Here is a 26,208-nt window from a genome sequence, read left to right as displayed (position 1 = left end):
AGCTCCTCAGCAACCAAAGGGGATGGATTCCTCACCTTTGGGATGCAGAGAGGAATGTCTCATGTCAGATAAGCAGCATGGTGGGTTGTGTGTGGTGGTGAGGTGGTTAGTTTTCCAACTTGAAATAGGGGGGCTGTTTTAACACGTGTGGATGCATGATGCATAATGTGGCTACCTGGCTGGAGCCAGAACCTCATGATGATGATAAACAAACGAGCCTGGCAATGTAAGGTGATGCTTATTATCCTTGGCAAGAGCTGCTCCCGATTGAGACTTTGGCAACTGAAGGCAGAGAAGCAGAGTGTAAAACCAAACAGAATTGATGTTTGCTTCTGAACATGTCCCGTTGGCTTACTCTTATGGTTTTAAATCATTGGTTAGCAGACTCTGCATTACACTGCTGGTTTATAATGCCTTGGGAGTAACTATAAAAAATATTACCAAGGTGCTGTTTCAACAAAGCACTTAAGCTCAAGCATAACTTTGAGCACGTAAGACGTCCCATGGAATCAATGAGGCTACTCACCTGTTTAAAGTTAAGGCTGTGCTTAAGTGCCTTGTTGACCTAGGGCTTAACTAACCAAACCATCGGTCTCATGTTATAATTAGATCTGAACTTTGATTCAGCAATAGTCCAATATCCTTAGAAGTTAATGGTGCAGAATTACAAAAATCATTCACTGCCCGCTAATGACATGGGAGAACTTTAACTGGGAATTGGCATCTTCAGAATGTCAGGAACCTCTTTCAGCTCTGGGGCACCTTGCTGTAATCCAGTAGGAATGCCCTCCACTTCAATCACAGCAAACACATCATTGTAAAATTGATGTGCACAAAACTGGGAGCTAGTCCCGGGACACTGCCAACAACGTTAACATTAAGGGCCATATTCTTATTTACACCGGGGGTCCTATACACTGTTCTTAAAGTGGGTGGAAATGTAAGATACAGCCACCTCAAAGCTCCTCTATGCTGTCAGAATGTTGGAAAAGGAGCTTTAGGCTACGTCTCTGCTCGGAGCTAGTGGGTGATTCGCCGGCTCACATGCTCATGCTAGCGCTCATCAAGCGAACGCAAGTATAAATAGCAAGTATAGCCATATTAGTACAGGTGGCAACAGCAGAGGCTTGGCTGAGCCATGCAGAATACAAACCCATCTGGAACTGGTGGGTACGCCCTGGATATGGCTTGGCCGTGCCTCCGCTACCCATGTGACCACAGCTACGCTGCTACTTCTACTTGTGCTCGCTCGATGAGAGCTAGCGCAAGTATGTGTAGAAGTGCAGGGGAAGAACACCCCTACCTCGCTGGGTAGACACAGCTTTAGGGTAAATGGCAGTCTGGGTGTAAATAATCTGCTAAATGAATGCATTTACTGTGCGCTCTCCAGCCACTCTCTTCTGCCTGTACGATCACCATTTGTATCTTATTTTGGAACCCAGCACTGGGTGTGCAAATGGTCCTGTTTTCAAATTAGGATCTTCTGCCCTCTTTCCCCACTCCCTGAGCCTGCAAGGTCTGTTTGGATAGAGGTGAAATCTGCCCGTCCCCTTTGGCATTTTGTCTGTATGCTACAGAAATGCGTGGTCTGGTCTGGCATTGTTTCCAGTATGACCCACTCCGAGGAAGGCATCCAGCTGGGACTAAAGGGAAAGAGAAATAACAGTTGAGAAACGAAGATGAAAGAGACGAGCTGATCTAAGGGAGTGGTGCTGGAGAGAGGGGGACTATGTGTGATCAATGTGGAGTTAAAGGATTACAAGATAACAAGCACCTGTTTTTCCTATGTCTTTACCCTTTCACAATATAACCCCTCCAGAATGGCTCACTTCAACATTTCTACATACATGTGCAAGAATTTTGAAATATTCTGAATGTGCTGGAATGTGTCTGATAAAACTGTAACAAACAGATATAAATCTCTTCCGGAAGGGCAGGAAAGTAACCTGGTTGAAATTAACACTATGTCGAGGAAAGGCTAGATAGTATGGAAATCTCATGGAATAGCTATAAATTGGACAGCTTCACAGGTCAGATAGAAACCAGATGGAAGAAGTCAAGAAAAGGAAACCTGGTTTGGCTTGAATGCTTTGGCAGGGTGAAAAGGCCTCTTATCTAGAAAAGGAAAACCTTAAACTAGGGCATCTATTCAGCAACAACAAATGCAGCTCAGATCATCACCAAACGTGCATAATCTACTGAAAACCATGATGCCAGCCAGCATGACCATGGTTGATGACATCATACCAGACATCATCAGAGTGAAGTTCCCAGATCTGTGAATCCATACATCTCTGGAGTGGTCCCGCGGACAATGCTAGGAAAGGTCAAGATGTGCACTCCCTTGCGCATCAATGGAGAGTTTGAAAGCATGGTGTGCTGAAGTGGTGTGTGTGATGGGTTCCCCCCAAGGGTCTCATCTGGAACTGGGCTACCACTGAGCCCTCTGACCCACCAGCCAAGGCTCCTTCTCACACTGAAAAGCTGCAAAGCCTTCCAGGCTTGCACTTTCACCAGCATTCATACAGGTAGGGATACACCCAGATGCAGTTACATGCAGCCTCCCAGCGTAGGACCCCAGAACAGTACCATCCTGCCCTGGTCAAATCTGGCCAGTATAATACCCGGTCTGCCTCTCCTTCAATGTGAAGAGGGCCATGCACACTTCTGGTAGCCAAGCTGAGATTGTCCCCAGTCACCTTAGTCAAATGCACACTGGTTTGGATTAAAACATAATAAGTTTATTAACTACAGAAGGATGGATTTTAAGTGATTCTAAGTGATAGCAAATAGATCAAAGCACATTACCTAGTAAATAAACAAAACTGCAAACTGATTTTAAGGTAGGATATGAATTAGCAAATTCTCACCCTGAGTGACAAACAGGCTGGCAGATTCTTAAGGCACATGCTGTCTTTGCTTTGCAGCTTGGACTTCCCAGGTTTTCATACACAGGCTAGAAATCCCTTTACCATGGGATCATCACTTCCCCCAGTTCAGTCTTTGTTCCTCAGGTATTTTCAGGTGTGTTATTGTAGGGAGAGTGAAGTACCATCATGATGTCATTGTCCCCTTTTATATCTTCTTCCCACTTGACAGACAGCTCTTTTGCTGTGACCGGGGTCAAACAGTTCCCAGTGTGTAGTGCTATCTCTGAGAGGTTTCTATTGTACACAGTTCCTGGGGTAATCCTTGTGCTTGTGTGTGTTTTCTCAATAAGCCATGAACTTTGTTTGGCCTTTTTATTGTACCTGAAAGGCTATTTGTGGGTGTGTTCAACCCCACAACATGTTTCAGTAACACATACGTAGCCAAACTTCATAACTTCACATACGATGATAGCACATACAATCCAATGAGATGTTACTTTCTAGCAGATCAAGACTTATAGAATGATATCTCAGAAGGCGTACTTGTGTGAAACAGGTCCTAATTATATGATACTGGGGAATAAGGGGGTGCTAGGATGTCACAGTGTGTGTGTGTGTGGGGTGGGCAGTGTTGTCCATCCTGGCGACATGGCCAATAACCATGCAATGCTTCTCCTGAATGTGGCCAGATCTCTCAGATTATGGCATTTGGCATTGAGATGATGGTAGCTCAGAAACATGGTCTTTTACTACAGCAAAAGCAGGACACAGTGGGGATTCTGCTATATAATAAGAGAGAGACTCAGTGGATAACAGAATAAACCAGAACACTAGGTCTTATTCAGAGAGTTAAGTTATACAAATAACAACAGAGAGGCCATGCTGGCAAAAGACAAAAGAGCAAATGGACAAATTCTTTCAAAATGCCCTGAGAACTAAAGAGCCCAGTGTCCCTGGAAGGGAAGGGAAGCAGGAATGTGCTGTGAACAAGAGGTGTAGAGGTGTTTTTCACCTTTTCAGGTTAAATAATTTCCCCCCTACAACAATGGAATGACATTGGTGTAGGGCCATTGCACGTGGAATTTGTGCAGTCCATACACCTGGTGCAGGGGCACAATGGCCTCTTGTATATGCAATCATGGCTGTTCACCTGAATGCACAGTATCTTTGCTCCCCTGGCTGAGCTAAAGGAGTTAATCCCTGGGGATGTGGATTCATAGCCTCTCCATGGCATGTAACTCCATGTATCCCATTCTGGCATCTCCTCCAGGTAGCACAGAGAGGGTTTGGAGGCAGGATGGCACCAGTGGGTTGGCAACTTGGCAGATCCATTGGTTTAAATCCTCACATAGGGCCAGGCTAATCCAGAGTAAAGTTGAACAGTGGAGAGGAGAAGGGATTTTTAGTCAAGATCACTTGAATTGTTTGGTTTTTGTTGCTAATATCTAGTCAGTGAAATGACTAATTAAGGATTCAACAACCTTGCTTGTTTTAATACAGGTGTGAGAACTTGCAATCTATACATGCTCTGAGACCGAGACCCTCCCTCTAAGACTTTTGCCAAACAAACCAGGGAAGACCAGACTTGACATTCCAGTTATTTCTGAGGTTAAAAACAAGCAAAGAAACTCTGAAAGGTTCTTTTCTACACATCATAAAGAACTGAAACAACGGCACAATCCCAAACTGTGGGTCACCTTTAATTTGTGTTTGTAAATTACTTTAAATCCTCAGATGGAAGGTGTCATAGAAATAAAAGGGATTCTATTGCTCATCCTCCAGGTTTTCCCTTGTTCTTTTGTTTTCCTATCTTAGGCTTCAATCCTACAAAGAAAACCGCATGGGCCGATCCCTGTGCCCCTGCAGTCCCCCACTGAAGCCAGTGGAAGCCTCACTCAAGTACACAGAAGCTCTGTATGGGCACAGCAATGAAAGCACATGGATCTCTGTACAGTATTGGGGTCTTGCTCATTGCTTCCTTGAGACAATGAAGGGAAAAGTACAAGAGGTTTGCTGCGATCAATACTCACCTCAAGCTTTATCATAAACGTTTATTACCATATAAAACTATCCCTTTTTTTTCTTGCCTTTTTTTGGTTGGTCAGCTGTCCACTTATGCCAGCATCAAGACTAGCTCATCTTACAAGTGCAAAATACATTGTTTAAAATTCTTCCCATGCCACTTCTTGAGACAACCTTTTCCCTTTTCCTTTTCCTTTTCAATAAACTCCAGAACGTCAAGTGTACCATTTTTATCCCCTCCATCCAGACGCATTAAATTAAAGAACAATAGAATAGCCATTTGTCTCAATCCATTTGATAAATGCTCTGGGATTATTCATTCTTTATTATTATTATTTTATTTTTAAATAGTAGTGGCTTTTCTATTGTCCAGCTGCCCAAGCTATAATGGGTGCCTAAATTATGCCAAATTGTGCATCTGTACAGATAGCATTTTCTGCCCCTCCCCCTTCCCCCACCCATTTTATTTTAGTATGTAACAGTGTTACAGGGGCTTAGGGATTGTTGAAACAGTTGCAACAAATTAAACTTACTATAGCATGGAAACGGTGTGTGTTGCTTGGCCAGAACACAGAATTTGCCACCCAGTCAGGCTCCTTTCCAAACCCTTTGAGCTCAGTCATTGGAATGATTCTCTGAGTGGTTCAACTCAAGTGGAGAAGGTCAGTTACTGTTACTTCGTAGGGCTAGTGGATTGGGTTTTTTCCCCCCTGCCTGACTGGGTGTTTTGTTTTTTTGCTTTGGGTTTTTTTGTTTTTTTTTGTTTGTGCCTCTTTTGTTTAGGCTGAGTAATTCTCTCAGCTGGGAGCCATGAGAGCGAGGCAGGCACATGCCCCGTCATGCGCAGAGATTTTAGGGACAATCCTATTTTAAATAAGACTGTTCAAGCAGAGAGCCCAACATAAATAAATAAATAAAACCCTTGAGCCTGCTACAGTTACAACTGGGTAAAAGCAACAGGAATAGTTCTCTCTCATGACCCTGTAGGCTACCCTGAAAAGATACACCACGTTCCCTCCTGCACCTGAGCTCAGTGGGGCAGGACTAAAGAAGGTACTGAGAGCAGATGGGTCTTAGGAAGGAGTCCCAGTCACTGTGTGTACCTACACCCAGGCCAGAGATGGAGAAGGAAGGAAAGGTACTTTTTGTGTTCCTAGAATTCTGAGGCCTTGCAGGGGCCTGGTGTGAGTCAGAGCAGCCTGGAGGCTTCTGTAACTTCTGCTTTGCTTGCCAGAGCCTCTTATGCGCCTTGGGAAGAGATGATGAACAGCCATAGTTCAGTGCACTTTGACCACACCCTGATCTACTCCATTGCCATGAAAAATTGGCAGTTTGTTACATTTACAGTGAGGCCAAATCATCATCTATCTAAAATCTCATAGACTTTAAGATCAGAAGGGACCATCGTGATCATCCAGTCTCATCTCCTGCACATCTCTCCCCATGCCTCATATGTGCACACAACCTGCAAGCCTTGAGGGCTGGGAAATGGGACTTAAGTTTCTGGGACACAGTTTTGCAAAAATCAAATCTCCTGTTATGTAAGGTACATCAGAGCAAGAATTTCAGGGGGATGTGGCCCCAGCATCATCCCCCTTCCCATCCTGTGAGCAGCCAGTGAATTGGAATCCTTCATGGAGTTTCCCATGTGGCATGGTCCTTTAAGAAAGTCCCCATATCCTCCAAGGAGGAAAGAATCAGTGATGATGGAGTTCACCAGAGTTGCCTGGACTCTTTAAAGATGGAGTAGTCAATAGGCAGATTGCAGGCCACATCCGGACTGCCAGACACTTTTGAATGGACCCTTAATTATTTTTATTTACTTACCATCATTGTCGGTTTTTTGATTATTTTCTTTGGAGTCTGGACCTTGACCAAGAAATTTGGACCTTGACAAAAATAATTGACTACCCCGATCTAGTCTATTATTTCACTGAACATTCTGCTCCAAGCTCTGAATAATGAATACCATCCATGTGCTTTCATATTTGTAAGCAACATATAACCTAAAATCTCTTATTCTGATATTAGTATTCTTCTGGGTAAGTAGAGTTTTGGCTGAAAGGATCACAGGGTGAAACAGATTTAAGAGCAGAGTTGAAACATGCAATACAAAAGGGCAGAAGGTTTTCTAGCTTAAGGCATGCAGGAAAGTTAATTTTTTAAAAGCTCGGCAGGGTATTCCAGATAATTATTTTCACCTTGCTTTGCAAAATACAATATAGCATGGACTCTAATAGTGCTGCACTCCATTATATTGTTCATCCAACTTGTCTTTCCCCATGACTCTTCAGTAGCGGGTGGGAGCTTGTAGGGATTTTGTCTAACCTCTCTTTTCTGGAACATTAAGCGGTCAGTGAGAAAGGAAAAATGTACAAGGAAAATTGGTGGTTTGAATGAAATGCAGCCATTTCTGGGTGGAACCTATCAGTTTAGAGCAGTCAGTCGAAATGGCAAGTGGAATTTCACCAAGACATTGAGATGAGAACACTCCTCTTTTTGTGAAAAGCGCATGGGAACTTTAATACCACTAATGGTCAGGGCTTATGTTTGTTTTACATGTCACCCTGAAGAGAGCACTTCCCCCTAACTTGTCCCCTAACACCATGCTGAAGCATTGGATTAGTATTGATGTTTGAGAGGAAAGTGCCAGTTAATGAATTGCTACTATCACTTTCTACAACATCCTGAGTTTCCCTTAGACAGTAGTTCTGTTTTTTGTTCCATGAAAATTCCCATGGTAACTGAGGATTTTGGTCTTCCATCTAAGTATTAACTACAGCTGTAACCTCAGTGGAACCTATTTACTGGTAGAATCTGAGATCTAACAAGACGGTGGGAGTTATGGGAAGAAAATTTCCATAAAGGCTTTCAAGCACCTGAGTCCCTCAATCTTTCCAAATTTGTTCGGCTTATATCAAATTAGCTCAATATTTTGTTAAAATGGCAAGTTAGGAGTTAAAGATTTAGGGGAATATACATTTCTCCATCCTGCCACTGTATATCTGAGGGTGTGCAGCCCTTCTGCTACAATTCAATTAGACTTGTGTTCTGTGTTACTGACAGGATAAAAGTGAGGCAATCCAGCCTGCTAACCCACGTGTTACACAGTTATAATAAATGCAGGGAAGACACCTCTGAACTGGCAGATTGTAACAGTGATAAATGCATCCAAATCCCCATCGGGACAAATGCAGGCATGAAGTCAGAGTATTGGCTTCCAAGCCATGCCACAGTATATGGAAAAAACAAATTCATCTCCTCCATAACCATGTTTAAGGCAACACATCTGGCAGAAGCACATTAACGACCCCAAACTGGAAAGCATTATTCCTCCTCGTGTTAGAATCACTAGCTTAATGGTCAGCACATATTTGAATGAAAATGATCTCCAGAGTTAAAAGTTCTTGAATGAGTCACAGAAATTTTATGTGCTGCAGAACTCAGACATTTCACTTGTGCTGTGTACAAAGATGTAGTTTATGGGCAGAGGGAGAAGCCTTCATTCTGAACTTTACAGCTGTAATGAAATCAATTCTGCCTCAAGGACCCAATACATCTTCAGTGACTTGATTCTTTTCACTCTCTTTTCTTTAGTCCTAGAGCAACGCCGCCAACATTTCAGATCTGGGTTTCAAAACCTTCATGGTGCAAGAGTGTTTTGGATCAGAAGCTGATGGATTTTTCAGGCTAGAAGGGACCACAATGATCAGCTGGTCTAACCTTCTGTATAACATGGCCCATTGAATTGCACTCACTTTTTTGACCCACTTGTGGCTTAACCCATAATAAAGATATTGGCCATTTGCAAAGTTTAGATCCATGTCTGGATTTCAAATACCCCAGAGTTCAGGTGTGTTCAAATTTTGGATTTTGGCTAAAACTCTTCAAGTTTTTTTTTCCCCTTTGAGATTATTATGGATGTGTATAGGATACTCTCATTATCCTCGGATTAACTTGAAAGACAATAATGGCTTCATTGATCAGTACATTCCTAACTCATAATCATGGGAATGATACACCCATAATAACCCTTCATTGAAACAACTAGGAGTCCAGTGGCACCTTAAAGACTAACAGATTTATTTGGGCATAAGCTTTGTGGGTAAAAAAACCCACTTCTTCAGATGCATCTATTAACCACAGCAAAGTGGATGGGTTCCAGCCCAAGTTACAATGGAGCTTGATCTGTAGCCTCCTTCCCTTCCCTCTCACCTCACAGCCAAGTCAGCTAGGTTTGGCTTAAAGCACCTCCAAAAGGGGTAGGTGGGCTTAAGGCTCAAACCCAGGTAAAAACCTCAGTTAAATGTGCACTGTATACATACCCTATACTAGCACTGCTGTGGGTCAAGGGCCAGATCCTCAGCTGGTACAAATCTACGTAACTCCATTGAAGCCAAAGTAGCCAAAATCTGGCTCAAAATCACAGCTAAGTGTAGAGGGACACTTCTCTCAAAGTTAATTCTTTCCCCACATTTTTAATTGGTTTCCAAGCCTGCACCTACACTTCCATCCTCTGTTCTTTTTCCCAAAACAACATGTGAGTGCTCCAGAACAGAGTTATGGTGGATGGTATAAGTTTTACACAGGGAAATAGCATTAACTGACCATTTGAAAAACTACCAAAGAATTTTCAGAATCCAGTTTTACTTCCCCTGGAAAACCAGGCTATGGGTTTTCAGCCAAACTCATTAAAGCCTGGAAAACAAATATTTGACTATTTTGTGAATACCGGGCATTCGGTTCAATTTGACCTTATTTGAACCGTTTAGCATTTACAAATCAGTGAAGCTTCTAAACTGGTCTGCCCGGTTCTCTCTAGCTTGTATTCAAAACTTAATATGTGCATTTGACGTACTGATGGCTTGGGTGACCCATTTTTAAGCTTGGATCTCAAATACTAACACTGGACATTGCAGGAGTATTCTGAAGAACAGTGATGTTCATTGAGTATTTTCATATACCCAATAGATTAGTAAATAATGGGTCTGGTTTATGAATGTGTCGTAAAGCCCAAACTCATTACATTTTGGATTACTCCCCACCCAGCCCTGTTTTCCACACTGGAGTTTTTCCCTGATTGCACGAAGGCAGATTGTAAAAGCTAGTTGGGGCAGGCAATGGCTTTCAGTATGTGTTTGCACAGTGCAAACAAAGCTCAATGGGGTTCCAATCTCAGCTGAGCCCTGTAGGTACTATAATTAATAATAATGCTAATACACTCACTAGGATTTTCTCCTAGACTGTTTTAGTACTGATCTGAAATATCACAGTTTAGGAATAATAATACTGGATCCACTAACATCCCACACCTTTATTACTGACCTCAAAGACCCATCCCAAGCATTCTGGGCAGTGGGAATATTTCTGATGGAATGATCAAAAGTTAATTAAAAAATGAACACAAATAACTAAAATAGCTGTTTTTAGAAATAAAATCTCAGGCCTCTTGTAAACATCTGGGGTAGGATTTAGCACGAACTGTATGTGCTGCAAGTAAGTGCAGCACTTATGCATTATGCAATTGTTTTGTTTCTATTTCAAGATCAGCCTTAGAATGGGGAGTATTTTGCCAGGGCTTTTGATGGCAAATATTTGTGGGCAGATCCTCAGCTGGTATAAATTGTCCTAGCTCCATTGGGACAACTTATCAAGGGTCAAGGTGGATTCTCCATCACTGGCAGTTTTTAAATCTAGATGGGAGGTTTTTCTAAAAGTTCTGCTCTAGGAATTATTTAGGGGCAGTTCTATGGCCTGTGTTCTACAGGAGGTCAGACTAGATGATCACAATCGTCTCTTCTGGCCTTGTAAATTATGAAGTCAATGGAACAATGACAATTTACATCAGCTGAGGATCTGTCCTTGGCTTCTGAGGGTAATTTTGAGATCCTTAGACATGTAGTGATCCCTGAGTAGAAAAGAGCCAAGTTAAAATCTGTAGCAGGCTTAACTTGTATCCCTTCTTTATACAGGCAGCCACAGATGCCACCAGCAAAATGGGTGAGCAGATCACGGTGCAGTGCTCAATCCCCAAGAGGCCATTCTACCTCTAGTCTTTTATTTCATATCCGGATAGAGCCAGTCAATCATAAGTAGCTCCTTGGCTGCTGCTTTGTGGACCCCTTGATACTAGTAGAGGGTGTACATACTGCTGTGAGATACTCTGGGTAGATCCAGGCCAACAAGTTCAAATCTAGATCCAAATTTTTTCCAAAATATGGGGGTATTTGGTTCAGCCAGTCTTTATTAGGAACCACTTGAAGGTGCATTATTAGAATACTTTGATGAAAACTAAAGGCTATTGAACAATTTTGTTATCTATTAAAACAACTGTGTAATTCTCAGCTGGCTGCACACTCGACTCCGCAACATGCAACAGACATCTTACCACGTACTTGGGGTGAAATCCTGGTCTCACTGACATCAATGGGAAATGTTGTCATTGACTTCAGTTGGGCCAAGATTTTACCTGTGGTGCACAGGGTCTTGATTATGATTTTGCAATTGTCCCTTGGCTTCATCACCTGTGCAGCAAGAAACAGGCTAATATAAATGCAGTTTACAGTGACATTTCAACTGTATTCCAGTCTAGCTGCATCTTTCTCTTCCCGCTCTGTTGGGTTGATACCTTTAAACCTGCCATGACCCAAATGTGGGATGTGATAAAGGCCAAAAATATGGCGGGGGACAAAAAAAAGCCATTCATGCAAGAAACTCCTGAACGCTTCATTCCTGAGTAAATAATTGTCTCCATACATAACCTGTGTTCCAGGACTCTCTATTCCTGAGGTAAATCATTTTGAACAATAAATATGAGGTGGAAGGCAGGTAACTGGGAGATCAAAATGGGTGATGTCCCCTGCAATGAGGGTCACTAAAATGGTGTCAGTTAGCAGAGACATTAAAGCAAAGGAGTCCGGTCTACATCTGTGCCAAATCCTTTCTCCACAGAGTAAAAAGCTCAGGTTCTTTGAGTAACCTCTTCCCCACAAGCATAAATTCACATCAGTGGCAGAAATATGCCCAGATTGCAGCATTGGATCTGATCCCTTCCCACCCAAAAATTATGGGGAAGATCTCAACTCTCCATCTCATGCCCATCACTGCTCAACATGTAGAGCAAACTTGTCCACTTCTGTGAACTCCAGAGAACTAGACTTTCCATTTAACTATAACTTGCTTGTTACTCTCCAATTTCAGAGCAAGAGAATCCAAAATCACTATCCCCCCGCTTTCCAATCTCATACTTCGTTATATCCTCACATCATTACATGAGGCACTTGGGATTGTGCTTGCCTGAATTTAATTTATCAACTTTGAATCTAATGAATGTACGGTACTGTACATAGGGGATTTTTTTTCACCTTGCAAATGTAAGGAAATTGGTGACCCAAGCAGCAGGCATTTCTAAACTATCATAACCTAATGTAATGCTTCAGAAAGTTAAGGAAAGCAATTTTTCAGATCTGCTTTCTGCCATCAATTAATTCACCAAATACCAGACTTGATTTATTCCAGTGTGTAGAAGCGGAGTGAATGATAAAATCCCCTTGCAGTTTATATGCCAGCAGGTCCTGTAATTCTCTCCTCTGAGCCCTGGAATTACTATCCTGTTTTTAATTACTTATTTTGCTAATCTGCAAAAATTAACATTTTTTGTTGCTTTAATCCTTTGCTTCCTCTCTGTTTTCTCTAGAACTTGGAATGCAAACATGTCACAGATTTCCATAGCAGGACTCTTCTTACCACCACCTCCTCCAAGTAAGGGCATTATTGCTATCATATTAATGAGCTGGCAAAGCATACCAAGGCTAGGAGGACTTTGTTTCCCATATGTTTTCCCTGCCTTATGAAAATTGATGGCTTCAGTGACTGAGCTCCCTTTATGCTGCAATCCAAAGAGCAGCCTTTAGTTAAGGTTTCAAGCTTGTTTTCTTTCTGTACTTGCCAAAGGGAATTAGTGTTTGTGAAAAGGCACTGGCATTCTATCCTTGAAGACTGAGATCCACTCTTTATCCACTAAATGGATGCCCCAGTCAGCTGCCCTGCCAATGTGCCTCAACCCTGACCAGGAATGAATTGAGGGGTTGGCTGCCCATGTCTTTTAATCCTCGTGCTTGCTGCTGACTCTGCTGATAACCATCCTTGGGATCCCTGGATACACTTAGGAAGAGAAGTAAAACCAACCCACAAAACCCACCGAACAGCCATCAGCTGGTATCTTTGGGTCAGCACCAAACTCCTTGTATGTGACTCAATAATCTACAGGTGAAAAGTGCCATGTCACTTTACTCCAAGGCTGTATATAGACGATAACCATAGCATTTACTTTTCTGCTGGAGTGAATGTGATAGGCGATACTATCTACAAGATGCCAACAGATATTTGGGATTAAATCCCTCATGTATTATGTATCTTTACCATTTAACCTTTGTAGAACCTTTTTGTGCGTTAGACCTTCAATTCATAGATTCATAGATACTAAGGTCAGAAGGGACCATTCTGATCATCTAGTCCGACCTCCTGCACAGCGCAGGCCACAGAATCTCACCCACCCACTCCTACAAAAAACCTCACCTATATCTGAGCTATTGAAGTCCTTAAATCATGGTTTAAAGACTTCAAGGAGCAGAGAAGCTTCCCTCAAGTCACCCATGCCCCCCATGCTACAGAGGAAGGCGATAAACCTCCAGGGCCTCTCCAATCTGCCCTGGAGGAAAATTCCTTCCCGACCCCAAATATGGTGATCAGCTAAACCCTGAGCATATGGGCAAGATTCACCAGCCAGATACTACAGAAAATTCTTTCCTGGGTAACTCAGATCCCATCCATCTAATATCCCATCTCAGGGGATTAGTCCTATTTACCCTGAATATTTAAAGATCAAATCACATTATCCCATCATACCATCTCCTCCATAAACTTATCGAGCAGAATCTTAAAACCAGATAGATCTTTTGCCCCCACTGCTTCCCTTGGAAGGCTATTCCAAAACTTCACTCCTCTGATGGTTAGAAACCTTCATCTAATTTTAAGTCTAAACTTCCTGGTGGCCAGTTTATATCCATTTGTTCTTGTGTCCACATTGGTGCTGAGCTGAAATAATTCCTCTCCCTCTCCTGTATTTATCCCTCTGATATATTTATAGAGAGCAATCATATCTCCCCTCAACCTTCTTTTAGTTAGGCTAAACAAGCCAAGCTCCTTAAGTCTCCTTTCATAAGACAAGTTTTCCATTCCTCGGATCATCCTAGTAGCCCTTCTCTGTACCTGCTCCAGTTTGAATTCATCCTTTTTAAACATGGGAGACCAGAACTGCACACAGAATTCCAGGTGACGTCTCACCAGTGCCTTGTATAATGGTACTAAAACAACCTTATCCCTACTGGAAATGCCTCTCCTGATGCATCCCAAAACCGCATTAGCTTTTTTGACAGCCATATCACATTGGCAGCTCATAGTCATCCTATGATCAACCAGTACTCCAAGGTCCTTCTCCTCTTCTGTTACTTCTAATTGATGCGTCCCCAACCTATAACTAAAATTCTTGTTATTAATCCCTAAATGCATAACCTTACACTTCTCACTATTAAATTTCATCCTATTACTATTACTCCAGTTTACAAGGTCATCCAGATCCTCCTGTATAATATCCCGATCCTTCTCTGAATTGGCAATACCTCCCAGCTTTGTATCATCTGCAAACTTTATTAGCACACTCCCACTTTTTGTGCCAAGGTCAGTAATAAAAAGATTAAATAAGATTGGTCCCAAAACCGATCCCTGAGGAACTCCACTGGTAACCTCCCTCCAACCTGACAGTTCGCCTTTCAGTAGGACCCGTTGCAGTCTCCCCTTTAACCAATTCCTTATCCACCTTTTGATGTTCATATTGATCCCCATCTTCTCCAATTTAACTAATAATTCCCCGTGTGGCATGGTATCAAATGCCTTACTGAAATCTAGGTAAATTAGATCCACTGCATTTCCTTTATCTAAAAAATCTGTTACTTTTTCAAAAAAGGAGATTAGGTTGGTTTGGCACGATCTACCTTTTGTAAAGCCATGTTGTATTTTGTCCCATTTACCATTGACTTCAATGTCCTTAACTAATTTCTCCTTCAAAATTTTTTCCAGGACCTTGCATACTACAGATGTCAAACTAACTGGGCCTGTAGTTACCCGGATCACTTTTTTTTCCTTTCTTAAAAATAGGAACTATATTAGCAATTCTCCAATCATTCGGTACCACTCCTGAGTTTACATATTCATTAAAAATTCTTGCTAATGGGCTTGCAATTTCAGGTGCCAATTCCTTTAATATTCTTGCATGAAGATTATCTGGGCCCCCCGATTTAGTCCCATTAAGCTGTTTGAGTTTCGCTTCTACCTCAGATATGGTAATATCTACCTCCATATCCTCATTCCCATTTGTCATGCTACCATTATCCCTAAGATCCTCTTTAGCCTTATTAAAGACTGAGGCAAAGTATTTGTTTAGATATTGGGCCATGCCTAGATTATCTTTAACCTCCATTCCATCCTCAGTGTTTAGCGGCCCCACTTCTTCTTTCTTAGTTTTCTTCTTATTGATATGGCTATAGAACCTTTTACTATTGGTTTTAATTCCCTTTGCAAAGTCCAACTCTACTCGACTTTTAGCCTGTCTCACTTTATCCCTACATGTTCTGACCTCAATTAGGTAGCTTTCCTTGCTGATCTCTCCCATCTTCCACTCCCTGTATGCTTTCTGCTTCTTCTTAATCACCTCTCTAAGATGCTTGCTCATCCAGCTTGGTCTACAACTCCTTCCTATGAATTTTTTCCCCTTTCTTGGGATACAGGCTTCCGATAGCTTCTTCAGCTTTGATTTAAAGTAATCCCAGGCCTCCTCTACCTTTAGATCCATAAATTCTTCAGTCCAATCCACTTCCCTAACTAATTTCCTTAATTTTTGAAAGTCAGCCCTTTTGAAATCAAAAACTCTAGTTGCAGATTTATTTTTATTAATCCTTCCATTTAGTTTGAACTGAATAAGCTCATGATCACTTGAGCCAAGATTGTCCCCTACAACCATTTCTTCTATGAGGTCCTCGCTACTCACCAAAATTAAATCTAAAATGGCATCCCCTCTAGTCGGTTCAGCAACTACTTGATGAAGGAATCCATCAGCTATCGCATCTAGGAAAATCTGAGCCCTATTATTATTACTAGCACTGGTCCTCCAGTCTATATCTGGGAAGTTAAAGTCTCCCATGATCACGCAGTTTCCATTAGTATTTACTTTATTAAAAACATTAAAAAGGGCTCTATCCATATCCAGATTAGATCCCGGAGGTCTATAGCACACCCCAAGCACTATCGTAGGAGAGGCCTTACTAGTTATCTTCCCCAATGTAATTTTTGCCCAGACGGACTCTGTCTTATCCATTGCATCGCTTCTTATTTCTTTACATTCTACCTCATCATTGATATACAATGCTACTCCACCACCTTTACCTTTGTTTCTGTCTTTCCTAAATATCACATACCCTTCAATACCTGTAGTCCAGTCATGACTACTATTTCACCATGTTTCTGTTATCCCTATAATATCTGGTTTCACTTCCTGCACCAGTAGCTCTAGTTCCTCCATTTTGTTACCTAGGCTCCTCGCATTGGTGTACAAACATTTTAATTTTTGCTGTTTGGCCTCGCTCACATTTTGTACCCTATTAGGCACAGTCATTCTAAAGCCAGTATAACCTATTAGACTAGTATCCACACTGCCCTCGCTCCTTATATACATTCTCCTACCCACGGCTGTATCCTTTCTTACTTCATCTTCTTCCCTCTCAATGCTAAAATCTGGCGTGGAGATTACCTGGACATCTCCCAACCATCTCCCCCTAATTCCTAGTTTAAAGCTCTCTTTATCAGTTGTGCCAGCCTTGATCCTAGAAGTCTATTTCCTTCCCTACTCAGATGAAGTCCATCCCGAGAGAACTGTCCTCTGTCCGTGAATGCCTCCCAGTGGCCATACATCCCAAAGCCCTTCTTATAGCACCACTGCCTAAGCCATCTGTTGACAGTCATAATCTTGTCACACCTTTGTTGCCCTTCTCTAGGAACAGGAAGGATCCCACTAAAGATCACCTGAGCCTCAATTTCCTTAAGCGTCTTCCCCAGCCTAGCATAGTCTCCCTTAATACTTTCCAGCGAGAATCTGGCTGTATCATTTGTTCCCACATGAAGGATAATTAGGGGATTCTTTTCCGCTCCCTTTAGGATCCTTTTCAACCTCAGGTCTACATCCCGTATCTTAGCACCCGGAAGACAGCACACCCTTCTATTCTCTGGATCAGCTCTAGTTACAGGCCTGTCTATTCTTCTCAATAAAGAGTCCCCTATCACATAGACCTGCCTTTTCCTGGTGACAGTGCTATTCTCCAGTCTCTCCCCTGTTCCCTCTGGCTGCAAGTTCTTTCCATTCCTATTTTCCCTTATAATCCTCTTCAACCCATCCTGTATCCTCCTGGGGCTCATATTTGGTGTAGTCTCCCTTGACTCTTCTGCTTTTCCTATAGGACTAGCCTCTCTTCTCTTCTTCCTTACCCTTCCACCTTCAACAAGTACCTGCTGAGCCCCTTCTTCATTTTCCAGCTCTGCAAACCTGTTCCTAAGCTCTATTTCTCCTTCACTAGCCTGTCTTTTCCTCTGCCTGGTTCAATAGAACTTTTCAGACCACAGAGGAAGCTGCAGTGGAGATAAGGCCCGGGTGCGCTCAGGCATTTTTACCACCATGTTGTCTGACCATGCATAGATCAAGGTTAGATGATACAGAGGAAGAAGCACCTGAGGCCTGCTTATAAATAGCCTCCCACAGTGAACCTGTACCTGCTGGAAATTATGGGCCCAAACAATCCTAGTGTGGACACATTTCAGAGTAGCAGCCGTGTTAGTCTGTATTCGCAAAAAGAAAAGGAGTACCCGTGGCACCTTAGAGACTAACAAATTTATTAGAGCATAAGCTTTCGTGAGCTATAGCTCACTTCATCCGATGAAGTGAGCTGTAGCTCACGAAAGCTTATGCTCTAATAAATTTGTTAGTCTCTAAGGTGCCACGGGTACTCCTTTTCTTTTAGTGTGGACACAGGCTTTGTTACATGGTTGGAAAGAGCTAAAGGCTCAGAACCGTGGCCTAAAACTGAGGAAGGACTAGTCTGGGGTAAAATTTTAAAAGGCAACCATGTTCCACCAACTGTCACTTAGGAACCTAAGAGTATGTCTGTACTGGGGGGGGGGGGGTGGAAGGTGTGTTCTTAATTTGGGTTAGCTACCCTGGGTTAAAATAGCAGTGAAGACACAGCGAGCCAGCTATTAACTTGGGTTAGCTGTGCAAGTTCAACCCCAGGTTTTAACTTGGAGTAGCAACCTGAGTTAAAAGTAGAGTTGCCATGTCATGATTGCTATTTTAACCCAAGCTGTGTCCACACTGCAAGCAGTACAGCAGCATAGCTGAAACACAGCAGCTGCACCACTGTAATACCCTAAGCTATGTCTACACTACACCGCTTTTAGCAACATGTCTGTGTTACTACAGCCGTGCCACGAAAAATCGCACCGCATAGCTGCAGTTTGTTGGCTCTCCTGCTGACAAAAAACTTCCACCCCCCAACAAGCAGCGTTTGTCTTGTCAGCAGGAGAGCGCTCCTGCCAACAAAGCGCTGTTCACACTGGGGCTTGTCATTGGCAAAACTTTTGTCTTTCGGGGGGGTGTCTTTTATCACCTCTAAAAGACAAAAGGTTTGTCATTCAATTGCCCGTGTAGACATAGCCCTAGTATAGGCACTTCCTACATCAATGGAAAAGTTATTTCTGTTGCTGTATGTAATCTGCCGTCTCGAGCAAGCATTATTGCTTTATTGCTGGGGGTTAGGTCATTTTAATAAAGCATTATTGCTTTATTATTGCATTATTGCTGGGGGTTAGGTCGTTTTAACTATAGTACTCGGGTGTGACATTTTAAGTGAAATCCAGGCCTGAGTTAACACCCCCTTTTTTCCTGTGTAGATACTCACTAAATCTTATTGAAAGTCTGTGGGACTCAAGCTTGGTCTACACTTAAAAGTTACGTCTGTCATAGCTATGCTGACAAAACTCACAGTGTAGATGCAACTATGTTGATGGAAGAGGACTTCTCTAGACATACCTAACATTGTTCAGGGAGGTGGGGTTCCTACACTGACTGAAAAACCCATTCTGTCCGTGTTGGCTGTGTCTACAATAGGTTGTTATACCAACATAAGCTCTGTAGCGCAGATGTAACTTTAGACTCCTAAAACACTTAGGCACTTTTTGAAAATGTTACCTCCACATCTTAGTAAATTCATAACAGTTAGAACAACTGGGAATTGAATTGATCTGGGGTTGAGACTACCCTGCCCTTCTCATATTGCTAAATTGAAGGGAGGGGAGTCCAAGCTGGGTGGGAGTGGTGTTTTGTGGGAGAGGAGTCTCTGTATGGAAAAGGTTAAGAGCCACTGGAATAAACTAACCAGGGAGGTGATCCAGGACCTCTGCTTAGGGAGCCGGAAAGAGCTTAGAGAAAACCTTAGTGGGAATGGTGTGGGGAGTCATCAGATAATAGGGGTCAAGTTGAAAGACCCAGATTGCTTTCCTGTGTCTGTGCTCTGAGTGAATCTGAACAGCCACTTACACTTTCTGTCTGTCCTCAAGTTAATCATGTCTTCTGTCATTTGAGATATCCATCAAACAGAGCTGAAGGATGAAAGATTTTTAAAAGCGATCACTTCACATCTGTGAAATCTAAATGAAGTGTTATCATCGCTGCTCAAAAAGAAAAGGAGTACTTGTGGCACCTTAGAGACTACTTGTGGCACCTTAGAGACGTCTCTAAGGTGCCACAAGTAGTCTCTAAGGTGCCACAAGTACTCCTTTTCTTTTTGCAAATACAGACTAACACGGCTGCTACTCTGAAACCTGTCATCGCTGCTCAGAGAGGGGAATTAATTACCAACAGCCAGTGAAATGGGCAATTGCTTAAAAATAAAAAATAAACCCTTTAAAGATAATATTAAGCCCCAAGTAGCTCTGCTGTTTAGCTTGACAAATGAACAAAAGCTAATTCCTTATTTATTATTTTTTTTAACATCCTCATAGCTTTCAGTGGAATGCTATTCACTGGGTTAAATAGCACCTCATTGTTATGTTTTAGGAACCCTGTCAGTTTGTCTCCAAAGTCATAAACCTGTTATATGAGCTGATGGGAGAGAAACCTGCTTAATGAATCATCTTGTCACACACACACCACATATTCTTTTAACAGTAACCGTAATGTTTTATGTGATACCCTCTTAAGGGGAACATAGAAAGTTTATTTCTTTAGCTAACATAGTCCTCTAGGGCCTGGTCCTGTGGTGTGCTGAGCACCCTCTTTGAAATGAAATCAAAGGGACCTTGGCCTCTCCTAACCTTGCAGGATCTGAGCTGTAACGTTCTTTTGCTGGCTAACGTGTGCAGCTATTAAGAGGGGCATTTTAGCAGATGGAATTCTCTGGGTCTGAGTCTGATCTCACACCCACAATGCAACACCATTGACCTCAATTCAGCAAGGGCTTAATTTTAAGCACTTGAGTAATCCCATTGATTTAAAAGGAACTAAAGCACGTGCTTGAGTTCTTTTGCTCAATATGATGAACTTAAACACATGCTAAAGTGCTTTGCTGAACAGAATCAGCCCCTTCTAGTGGTCTGTGCTGTATGTTGTCAATGTACTGTGAGTTATTGCATCTGCATTTGTATTTAATCAAAAGGTTCCACCTATTTACATGGAGTCAATCAATAACCTCTGCCCAAAAATGTCTTTGTAGTTGATTAGCAATATACTGCAGACAAATGGCATTGAGTACAAATTACTTTTTGGAGGATCAATGTATCCATGTGGAAATGAAAAAAAAATCACTATTTTCACTGACGCCATTGTATAACCACTCACATACTGTACCTAGTGCAGTGCAGTATTTAGACAGTAATTCCTCAGTGCAGTGACTTTGTCTGTGAAAACCCCCCAGGACACTCTGGGGTCAGTAGAACAACAACCCTGGGTATACTTTGTAGGCTTTGATTTTTGTAGACGACGGAAATGAGTTTACAATGATCTGGTCTGATGGCTGCCAAAACTCTGTTTCTCCTCCCATCATATTTCCCACAGATGTGAGTGAATGTAGCCCACTGGTGTGTGTACAGCTCTTCCTCTGTGCCAATCCACAGAAGATTCAAGTGCATACAGCCCAAACTAGGGAGCCCTGGCACTCTAGCTCAAGCTGTAGCAGTTCTTCCACAGTCTCTACTTCAGTCCCTGCTGTATCTGCCAAAATGGTGGCCATCCCATGACTTTCTTCTCATCTAGCCTTTCTGGCTCTTGTCTCATACTCCTAACCCAACAGTAAGAACAATACTTGGCGCTTCTAGAACTCCAGCCGTCCAAGATTCTAACAGTAGTTTTCTTTCAGCCTGGGAGGTAGGGAAGTATTCCCATTGTAAGGTGGGAAAATCTGAGGCACATAGATGTGAACTGAGTTGTCCAAGGAAACACAGTGAGGCCTTTTCTACAAGGAACAATTTTATGTAAGGTATGGAATGAATCTGGTGCAAAAGGCTGATGTGGAACCTCTTATTTTGGCTCAACAGAGGTTTTTTGCACTGATATTTAACCTATGGTGTGAACTAAAACCCATATAGCTAAACTAGAGCAGACTCCTGTGTGGCCACTTTCTTTTTGGATATGTGTCTCTTTTTCAGTTTAATTTAAATCTACTAGGAATATGTTCAAGTTAAACTGATATAAACCCCTCTTAAAGTGAAATAAGAGTGCCCACACAGGAGTGTGCACACCAGTTTAACGGTATTAGTCTACAAACCAAATAAGTACACCTTTTGCAGGGAGACAAGGTCTGAGTCACTGGCAGACCTGAAATTAAAACCCATGGAGCCTGATTCCAAATGATATACATTGATCACAACAGCAATCAACCTTCCCCATTCTTGTTCCCAATATTTCCCCCTCTTCTTTCACCCCCCCCCCACCATTGTCCTACAACCTTTGCCAGCAACCTGGCTTATTATCCCCCACCACTGCTACTTATATTCTCCCACACAATGGTCCAATGTCCCCACCTGACTTCTCCCCTCAGTTCTTTCCCTTGCTTGTCACTTCTCTGGTCCTCTTTACTTGTCACTCTTCTGGTCCTCTTTCCTGTCCCACCATGTGTCCAGCCTAGATCCTAGATTAGTGTTTCCCAAACATTCTTCCTGTCTTCAGGCCTGGTCTTTCCTTGTGTCTTGCCCACACATTCATGTTGTCCTCCTGAAAGGAGGGTGTTCTGCTGCTCAGGGCCAAGAGGCAGGCGGGCAGTGAATGCCAAGCTGCTGCCTCCTTCCTACTGTCTGACTTTTCTCCACACGGCCTGCTCCATGGGGCACAACAAGGGCAAGAAAGCCAGCAGGGACATCAAAAGGAGCAGGTGTCATCTCATGAGCAAAGATGGACCTGAGTCTCTCAGTTCTGAAAGCTGAGTGGCATCTGGATCTGGGAGTTTGATTCAGGCCCATCTCTAATTTATAAGCCCTTTGGATTGTGCTAATTATATACTATGTGGAGTAGGAATTGGCAGAATATGGCTGCACTGATAAATTTTTAGAGGGCTCAAGGATAATGGGCATTTTAATAGGAAAATGTAATATTCTAAAGTGTCAGAAGAGCAATACAAGAATCTATGGGCCCTTATTAATACACTTCTGTGGTGATTAAAATCACTTTTCTTTCAGACTTGCACCTCCCAACAGCCCCAAGGCATATATTAGTAGACTATTATATGCCCACTCTTATCTAATTGCCTAATTTGAACACTAATTAATAGCACCGTACCATTTAAAACACAAATAGCACTGGGTACTATTTCACTGAAACTAGACTTGACTTACTGAAAGCAATAGATCCAAGCTTCATTTTTTAAAAGCATCCATATGTTTATGGGCCCCTTAATAAGAGAGGAATTTCTTTTTCTTAGTCCTACCTCCCAGGATTCCATGATCATCCAAGGAGTTGGGGGCAGAAGCGATATGATCTGATTTTCAAAAGCATTCAGCCAATAGTCAATGCTTAAAGTTAGGCACATACTTAAGCATCATACTGAATTAGGGCCCAAAAGCGCTGATTTGCCTTTAAAACACTTCTCTTCTATTCCAGGTTTTCCTGTTCTTCGAATGCATGTGCATCCCCTCTGGACAACCTACCACACACATTGAGGGGACTGTATAGGTCAGGGAGAGAACAGAGCAGAGCTAAGCGGGAAGACTAACCAGGATCAGGGAGCAAGCTTCTGTGTGTCTATTCTCTCTTCTAAGGCCATGTCTACACTAGGAGTCATAAGTCACTTTATCCAATCTTCAGGTTAGCTGCTGCCTCAGTTTCCCCTCTGTTCCTGGGGCTAATTGCCTGCATGCACGCTGCACCGCATATAAGCTCCTATCTCCACACCCCATGAAGGACTCACTGTTACACCCAAAGTCTTTTTCCAGGCACAATTTTATTCTCCTGTCATAAAATGTAGGCAAAACATCAAACACAAACAGTTCCTCAGCCCACTCTGGGCTACAGCACCCAGAGGCTTTCCTCTGTGCTTTTTGGTCTCTTCTGCTTCAGGGCTATTGCAGGAGACAGAGCCCTCTCCCACCCACAGCTCCCTCCAATTGAGATCTCTCAGCCCTTTATAGAAAACACCTGGCCCCTTCCCAGCTGGGTCTGATAAACTGAACAGGGCTGGCTGGCCCTAGGTCCTTAAGGGGGCAGCCCAGTCTATTACAGAGCCCTTCCTCGGGATAGCTATACTGGTATACTATACCAGCAGAGCACTCCTAGTGTGGATGCAGCTATACGAGCAAAACTGCACTTTGGCCAGTATAGCTTATTCCAGCCGTCTCCCTCCCCCACCCCAAGCGAAATGAGTTACACTGGGGAAAATACAGCTTTGCTGGTATAACTACCTCTACACTAGGGGCTTCTGCCATCACAGCTGTGTCAGTCAGGGTTCAAACCTCTCCACACTCTTGACCAACCTAGCTAGCCAGCAGAAATCTGTAGTGCAGACGTGGTCTTAACCTCATCTGGTAAATTTTGGATACATAAATTCCACTTCCAAGTGTTGTGTGCTTTGCCATTATCACGGGGAAGTGGGGGCAGTGATTTTTCACAACCTACCAAACACTTGGCAAAGGCTGGGCAGTAGGCATGCTGCGACTCCTGTTTATCTTACCATATATGATTGTTTCCCTGTTATCTTGTCCTTCCTTTGTTTGTTTGCTTTTCTCTGCCTGTTATTGCTCATCACTTCTTCAGGGCATAGACTGGTGGTTTTTCAACTACATGTGTGTACAGTGCCTAGCAGAGGGGAACTGATTCCTGGAAAGCCAGAAGAACCTCTGTCCCCCGTCATGACCCAATGCATCAGGACTACTGGACCCCCAGCGTGAATCAGTTACCTACTAACAATCTCGTTATCAGAGCCCACATTTATCCAAGCCACCCCTTATTCCATTCTTTTTTTATGACTGTAGCCCCTAAAGATCCCAGCTAAGATCAGAGCCCCACTGTGCTGTACAAACACGTAATAAGAGATAGTCTCTGCCCCCAAAGATCTTGCTATCTGAATTTAAAAAATGACAAACACTGCAAAGAAAAGCAGAGACAGAGAGAAATGATTTGCCTAAAGTTACACAGCAGGTCAGTGGCAGATCTGGGAACAGAACACAGGTCTCTTGACTCCTGTGAATTTCCAGACTGCAGAACATTTTGGATGAACAAGGTTCCCCTGAAACTTTAACCGTGATTTCAATTGAGTTATTTGATGTGAAGGAATATTGTGCTCTGTCCTGCTTCTGGCTTTTGCACAAGTTATGTTTTTTAAAAAATGCATTTGTTACTGTGTTAATGTTCCCTCTCAATTGTAATAAGTCAGCATAGGTGCTGGAACTAGGGATGCGGGGGGTGCTGCAGTATCCCCTGACTTGAAGTAGTTTCCATTATATAGAAGGTTTACAGTTTGGTTCAATGGCTCTCAGCACCCCCACTATACAAATAGTTCCAGCGCCCCTGCAAGTCAGGGAAGAAATGTGCATGGTAAGGAAAGGAGATTTTCTACTCTAGGTAAAGTCACCTCCGTGGGAAAGGGTTAACAAGTAATGTTTAACTCTAGGGATTCCACAGTGCCCTCTAGTGACAGATAAGAGTATCTGCACAAAATAATTGACGAAGGCTAGGAAAGCATCAAAAGAGATAGGGTTTGCAGAAGAATAAAATGACGGCATAACAGGGACAAATACAGTTCTCCCAACATTAATACTTAAAGAGAATCTGACTTGAAATCAGCTTAGTAAGCAAAGCTTTTGGTTGCTTTTTCCTGGGGGATCACTTCTCTTTGGCCTTTCAGCTCAGACCAAGTGTGGTATTAGTTTAGTATCTGATATATCTTCTGTCAGGAGACTATATTTTGCTTTTGTAGGGGATTTGACACCCTGGATATCTCGTATACTGCTGACCTGATCCTTTCCTGCTGCAATCTGAGTTTTACACTTGTAAGCTGATCTATTGCCTGGAATGGTGGAGGAGCAGAGAAATTAATTGGATTTATTATGTAGAAAGATAAACAGCAAAAAGAAAGGGGGAAAATCTAAGGCTTGTTCGTGAATAGAGCCCCTCCCTTGGAATGGTGCAGGCAGACATAGTGTCGGGAAGGTGCTAGGGAAAGATTGTCAGTGACATTACTACCTGTCACACATGTGTAAAGTCATCAAACGGCAGGTGGGCAGCAGTGACAGCCCTTGGGAAGACATCTTCATTAGCTTCCTTAGAGCTGCAGTAATATGACGTTGCTGTGTATTAGGGCAAGCAGGCTGTTCTGCTTAAAGCCAAGGGCAGCGTTCATGGCAAATAACGTATACTACAATCTTACCCATTGAATTTAAGAATTGAGTTTGCTGTTGTCGGACTTTGATTGCTATGAATTGTTTGTGTTGTTGGAAAAGGTGCCACAAACCTGTTAGGTGAACATATTTCAGATTATAGGGCTGTTGGTAAGTTCTTCACTTTGGCTATCTCATGGGCCCTTTGTTCTGCCTGAGAGGTAACCACTCATACAAGTCACATGGCACTGGTGCTGCTCCCAGATTTGATGACTGAAACTTTTCTCTCCTCCTTTTTATAAGTTGGAGAGATTCAAGATGGCCATGACAGCATAAAAAGGGTGGCATCAAAGCA

General features: G+C 42.7%; 1 long non-coding RNA gene across 1 annotated transcript in view; it reads left to right on the top strand.

The window, feature by feature from the left end:
• Nucleotides 1–4,490, top strand: part of LOC119859226 — a 30,192-nt gene extending 25,702 nt beyond the window's left edge. The window contains exon 3 of the long non-coding RNA XR_005294147.1: nucleotides 4,371–4,490. This is a non-coding gene — a long non-coding RNA (uncharacterized LOC119859226). The remainder of the gene's footprint in view (nucleotides 1–4,370) is intronic.
• Nucleotides 4,491–26,208: the final 21,718 nt, after the last annotated feature.

The sequence above is a fragment of the Dermochelys coriacea genome, chromosome 7 (assembly GCF_009764565.3).
Source record: "Dermochelys coriacea isolate rDerCor1 chromosome 7, rDerCor1.pri.v4, whole genome shotgun sequence".
NCBI lineage: Eukaryota > Metazoa > Chordata > Testudines > Dermochelyidae > Dermochelys > Dermochelys coriacea.
Note: the sequence above shows the minus strand (reverse complement) of the source record. Positions and strands in the feature narration are given on the sequence as shown.